This window comes from Tupaia chinensis, unplaced genomic scaffold, assembly GCF_000334495.1.
Source record: "Tupaia chinensis unplaced genomic scaffold, TupChi_1.0 Scaffold146052_1, whole genome shotgun sequence".
Lineage (NCBI taxonomy): Eukaryota > Metazoa > Chordata > Mammalia > Scandentia > Tupaiidae > Tupaia > Tupaia belangeri.
Genome location: NW_006205908.1, coordinates 634714 through 641714, shown reverse-complemented (window position 1 = coordinate 641714; position 7001 = coordinate 634714).

The following is a 7001-nucleotide window of genomic DNA, read 5'->3' as shown; positions in this document are numbered from 1 at the left end:
TGGAAGAAGTTAAGTATTTGTAATGCAGAAGGTAATATAAACTTTCTAGGACTGGTGCAATAGCCTAGTGGTTAAGGGATCCAGATTCCTCATGGCCAATATTGGTTGGAACTGTGTTCCAGCATCCTAAAAAACGTGCCAGACACATGAGTGTGGATGTCCAAAATTCCAACAGGAAGTAGAAATGGAGGAGATAGGAGAGCAACGTGACCATACCTAATTAAGGAGTGCTCTCTCTCTCTCTCTGATGAGCATACACACCATCTGGCCATTAGAAATAAATGGAAGAAAATTTTTCTTTTGTCCAGCTGCAAAAATCTGTGGTTTGGTGTTCACCAAATACCTATGTGCTACTCTATAATTCACACTGCCCCTACCTCTTGCTGTTAATTCAAAACCTTCTGACCAGAACAGGATGAGGATATTCAAGAGAAATAATTCACATATCTTCCTGGGTGGGGCAATTAGGAACTAACATTTTTTTTCCATCAACTTCTTTTATTTCAGTAATAATCTTGGAGTCTGAACATTTCTGATTTCCAGTGGTGTAGCTACAAGGTGTAGACTTGCAGACCCTAATCAGGTCTAATACATATATATTGTATTAAGTTACTAAGATTTCTGTGTTATTTCTTGCCACATCCTAGCCTGGCCTAATAAATACATCCTGAGTAATCCAAAAGAGCTGACATGAATTAGTCTACTAACCCAAATGTTTAGGAAATATGACTTTATTTTCTATAACTTAATTTTTGTTGAAGCTCTTGTTCATCATGTTAATGATGTGGGAGAATTTAAAGTTAGTTTACCCTGGGTTTTTTTTTTTTTTCTTTTTTTCTGCTTCTCTTCTCTCACCAGATCTCCCATTCTGCTCCCATGAAAGGTCTCCGTCCGAGTTACTGGAGCTCCCAGAGGGTAGAAAGCACTGCCACCCCATGCTATGTCGTAATGTCCAACCTCAAAGTCAGCACATTCTTTTATTCAGATGCCCCTTTTAGGTTCATTCATTTGACCACATTTGACTCTTCCTACTTGGTTGCCCCTGGACCCTCTACCTGGACCATATGCCCCTGGTCCCTCTGGCAAAAGTGGAATTTCCTCTGAGATCTTGGCATTTCCCAGACACAACTATTAGTCACACATGCAAGCTCCTTTCCTCACTTCTACTCCCTCTTCCACTCAGTTTGGGAGGAATTAATTTTTGTCCAGGAAAGGAAAAAAAAAATCATCATTTCTTTCATGACTTTGATTGACATTGTCCATTAATTTCCTTATTCCACTCTACACTTAAAATTGTGTAAACAAAAAATAGATCCATCTGCTTGAATTAGAGAAATGGAAAAGCACAGAAATAGCAGGTGGGGTGATAGATTAGGACTTTTAAAAAATGTTCTGTTGCTGTGAAGTTTATGATTTTTTTCATTTTTCTTATTCCATAGCAGGGTATACGTTCAGTGCATGAGCGACATGCATTTAGGCCTAATATGTCTTTTGAGTCCCATCTTTCCCTCATACTTTTCACTGGTTTACAATCCAGCCAAAATAATAACCTCACTCATCCATTAAAATGCCCTTTGAAAACTACCTTCACCTTCACTCATGTTGTCCCAAGTCCTATTTCAAATGTATTCTGAGGCCCAACTCAAAGATCATTATCTCTTAAGTACCATTTTGCTAATAGAATAAAGCATCTTTTTGAATACAGTACTTCGTATTCTGAGTGACAACTGACCATGACACTATAAAATTACTTCTCAGTCCCTCATTTGTAAAACGAGTGTAATGAATATTACCCATGGCATTAAATAAACAGGAGCTTAGTGCTCAGTTTGTAGACTGTGTAAGCATTCAAGCATTAATATAATAATAATAATGCTACAAATTAATATGCTTCATGGTATTTAGCTCTCAAATTTGTCAAAGTTTTCATCATGTGAGCTTGTTCCTATAGAATTTGCACTATGTAGGTGCTATAATTTGAATGTGCCCTTCAAAATTTATCTGTTGAAATTTGGTTGTGACAAGATTAACAAGGTGAAAACATAATCTAATCATGGTATTAGAGGGTGAGGCCTTTGAGAGGTGATTAGGAATAGATAAGGTCATCAGAATGGAGCCCCCATAATTGAATCCTAGTGCATTTATAAAGTGAGGGAATGAGACAGAAGATGTAAACATAGACACACACACTTGCTCTTGACTCACCATCTAATGCCCTGTGCAATCTTGAGACCCTACAAAGAGTCCTCACCAACAGGAAGATCCTCACCAGATCCTCACCATAAATCCTTTGACCTTGGATTTCCAAAATCATGAGTTAAATAAACCTCTGAGTTTCATAAATTACTTAGTATTCAGTTGCTAATGACAGTGAAGCAGACTAAAATATTAGGAAAATCCATATACACACGCAACACATACACAGGCACACGTATCTCGCACCATGATTCTTAATATGGCAGTTCATAAACGGTTACTAATTGAATAAACACATCAACGAGTGAATAAATTGAAAGGATGATGGTGTTTAGCTATGTACTACAATGTGACTCAGAATCATGGAAATTAGGTTTCTATCAAGTCCATTGTTCCATAAGGTAGCCCCTTCCCCAAAGTACAATGAGTCTCCAGAGTATGCATTGTCGGCATCACCACTTACCCTATTGCCACAGTCTACAGTTCTGTGTGAGACCAGCCATCTCACCCTGAGATATCACCACATCCTCTGCCTTATGGGACTCTGGTCATTATGAAGCAACCAGACCTCACAGATACCGTTCACCCTGTTCCATGAATCCTTAATATGATCTTCTTAGTCATTTCTTCCTTGATCCCCAAGGCTTGTAGCTACCTCCCTTTGGAAGTTCTCAAGCGATCATGAATAAATGCGCTTATACTTACAACCCTTAAGTAAACACTTTTCCCATTTTATTTTAGAGGTTTTTTGCTATACAGCATGTGCGCTCACCAGACAGAGAGAGACAGAGAGACAGAAAGCGAGAAATCACCCTCCAGGGGGGGTGGCCATGCCACAATCCTTTTTCCTCCATTCTCCTCTCGGGATCTTGGGCACACACGCACACATGCCCGGCGTGAGTTTTAAGCCACTGGGTCCGGGACGCGAACCACGGTCGACTATGTGGGAGTCCAGCGACATAGCCATTATGCTAACTGCTGGTCCCCACTTGTCCCTTTTTATTGATATCCCACACACTTCAGGAAGATAACAAAGATATCCTTTCCTTATGCTGATTATTTAACACTGGGATGCTTGTAATTGTGGAAGGGGTGCTAAGTGCTATACCAGGATAACAGGCACAAGCCAGGTCTTTCTCTGGGCAACCATCCACCATTGCCTCTTCTAAACTACTTTTCTCTTTCCGCCTTCAACAATTTCATTTTCTTTGCTCTATGAGTCATTTTTTAAAAGAGGTTTTTGCCTTAGGGTGTTTGTGCTCATTGGAGAGAGACAGAGACAGTAAGAGGGAAAGCAAAAAATCACCCTCCAGGCAGGATGGCCACACCACAATCCCTTCTCCTCCCGATATCTTGAGCACACACGCACATGTGCCGGCATGATTTTAAAACCACTGGGGCCAGTATTGAGTCATGGTCAGCCATATGGGAGACCAGTGACATAACCACTATGCCATCTGCTGGCCCCATATGTGTCATTTTGACCATCCTTTCTTTCTTCTAGTTTTCTCTTCCTTGAAACTCTGTCATCATCTCAGCCTAATTTTTCAACAGCTTCTTCAGGTCTCATTACCTTTTTCTCTCCCAGCACCTCTGCCATCCTTGCACCATCCTGAACTCCAAGTTCTTTGACATCCTTAACTACTGCTCCTTCTCCTCCATTCCACCTTAGTCTCCCTCTCACGCTAGACCATGATTTTATCAACAACACACATCCACTCTAACTGTAGATTGCAGACTTCCCACTGTGCTCTTATTCTTTCAGATCGCTGACCAGAATGTAAACTCCATGAAAGCAGGAAGCTTGTCTATGTTGTCCACAGCTATTGCCCAGCAACTGGCACAAAATAAGTGCTCAATAAAAGTTGCTAAAAAAATAAGTATGCAATTACCGTACAGTAACAAGAAAGACGGCACAGAGTCTGCTGCACATTGTGCCTGGAATATTTTATGAATTTGGTATACATTTTGATTCTTCAGAATAATGGTAAAAACTCCCTAGCACCTCTTACTTCCTTCAGCAACAGAATACAAGATACTATGCCATTTATTGAGATCTGCCTTCCTTTGCCCCCAAAATTTGTCAGTGTCATTAAAATGAATAAATGTCTACATCATAAACGTATGAAAAAGTTTTAAAAAGATCTTCATGGCTTGCTCTCTACAAGTATTACTACCTATTCCACCAACCCAAATGACACAGCATGCCACTTGAATGAATGCCCAGGGTTAAATGTCACTTGCATAAACTCACTAAACTGTTATTTAGAGCAGTTAGGACCGGTGGAATAAATGAACCCCTGCCTACAGCAGCCTCTAAGAAAGGCATTCTGTACCTTCCCAGAACGGGATAGCTTGCTTTTTGCCCTCGTGAACTGAATCCGCTGAGTGACAGATCAGAACTGATGACTTCAAAGCTGGCTAACTCACTGGCTTTATGACAGCAAGCACCCCAGTGCACATAGAAAAAGACCTGTTCCCAGACATTACCTACAGTAAAATTCTCTCTGTGTTCTTTTCCAGAAAGAAAGCGGGGAAAAGGAACAACAGAAGAGATTAACCTAGTTGCATAAAGAGCAGTGGAGGACTCTGGCAATGCAGCCGTGCGGCAGGTTTGCATCACCAGTGAGCAGAAGGCTTGCTTTAGCGCTCCCGCAGGAGCACGGCTCTCGTTGCGTCCACATGCTGTGAGTCCGAGGCAGTTTCTCTGGCTATATTTGGCTGACTGGTTATTTCACTTTCTTTTTGCTCTACTCATCTTATTCTGTATCCCCCTGTGAGGTGAAAACAATCCAGATAGAACTAGACTGCCGTCCAGGACTCGTTATTTAATTTTCTCTTTCTGAATAATTCATAAAGAGAATCTTACCAACTTGCTTTCCTGAGAGGGTGCACATGTCCAGTTTTCCTCCTCATGGCATCTTTCTTCTGTCAACGTGAGAGCACTGAGTTCTGATTCTCCTCTAGACTTAACAAGGGCAGAGGCCTGGAATGAGTGGTTATTATCAGAAGCCTTTCAGGCTCCCCTCTATTTTAAAAAAATTTTTTAAGAGATTTTTTGCCTTACAGCAGGTGTGCTTGCTGGAGAATGAATGAGAAGGAAGTGAGAACTGGGAAATGACCATACCACAATCCCTTCTCCTCCATTATCCTCCCAGGATCTTGGGCATGAAAGCACATGTCCCCATGCATGAATAAGGAAGTGAGAACTGGGAGATGACCATACCACAATCCCTTCTCCTCCATTATCCTCCCAGGATCTTGGGGATCCAAGATCTTGGGCATGAATGCACATGTCCCCGTGCATGAATTTGAAGCCACCAGGACCAGGACTGGAACCGCAATCCACCATGTGGGCGTCCAGTGACGTAACTACTATGCCACATGCTGGTCCCTCCCCTCTTTTGTTCTTACCATACCGGAGCTACCTTTCACCTCTGATCTGCTTTATTCAAGTTCTATCAGCTCCATGCGTGTGGCACCCGTTCCATCAGACCCCCTCATTGTCCTGACTCTCAGTGATTTGTTTCGCTCACTTGTTTGTCTTAATCTCCTATTACCAGTCTGTTTCTTCTCTTTGCTAATAGGTTTTAACTCTTCTTTTTTTTTTTTTTGGAGAGGTTTTTGCTATAGGGCACGTGTGTTCACCAGAAAGACAGAGAGAGACAGAGAGACAGAAAGCGAGAAATCACCTTCCAGGGGGGAAGGCCATGCCATAATCCCTTCTCTTCCTTTCTCCTCTCAGGATCCTGGGCACGCACGCACATGTGTCCAACATGAGTTTAAGCCACCAGGTCCAGGACTTGAACTGTGGTTGAATACATGGGAGTCCAGCGAACTAGCCATTATGCTAACTGCTGGTCCCAGAGGTTTTAACTCTTCTTTAAGTAACCAAATAGATGTATACCCCATTATTCCAATGACCTGGTTCATGGGTCAAGGATCTTCAGGGAAATAGAATGAACAGAATATTTCCAGTTCTGTATTAATCTATTCATTTATTAGTATTTATCTAGCTAAAGTGTAAGTAGCTATAAGTATTTATCTATCTAAAATATAAGTATCCTCTATCAATGGACCAGTTGATACATAAGGTTATTGGAATAATTGGGCATATACTTATTTGGCTGCCTCAGAGTAGGGTGGCAGACAGTCAGAAGACTCGGGGAGAGCTTCACTTCTTTTAAGTCCAACAGAGGTCTTTGGCAGAATTCCTTCTTACTAAGGAAAGATCAGTCTTTGTTCTTTTAAGTCCTTCAGCTGATTAGAGGAGGCCCACCCAAATTATTGTGTGTAATCAGTTTTACACAAAGCCCACCAATTTAAATGTTAATCTCACTCTAAATCATCTTCACAGAAATATCCACTATAATGTTTGACCAAATATCTGCCATCATGCTTGACCAAATAAACATATTAAATTAACCACACACCTAATAGCAAAGTCATTTGTATATAATAAAAACTCAGTGTGAGGCAGGTCCGTGGTGTGGTGGTTAAGGCAATTGGATCCTACATAATTAACTGTGCAGTCCAAGTCCTGGACCAAGCAGCTCAAAAGACACGAAGCACACGTGCGTGTATGCCCAAAATCCCAAGAGGAGAATAGAGAAGGGATTCTGGCATGGCCATCGCCCTGGTGGTTGCTTTCTCACTTTCCCTCTCTCTATTTCTCTCTCTCTAGGTCTTTCTCTAACAAATACACACACCATATAATACATCATAATAATAATAAAACAACAATGAAATAAATAAACACAGCATGATGAATGTGTACATGAATAGCTGTTTAGGATTAATGAAGC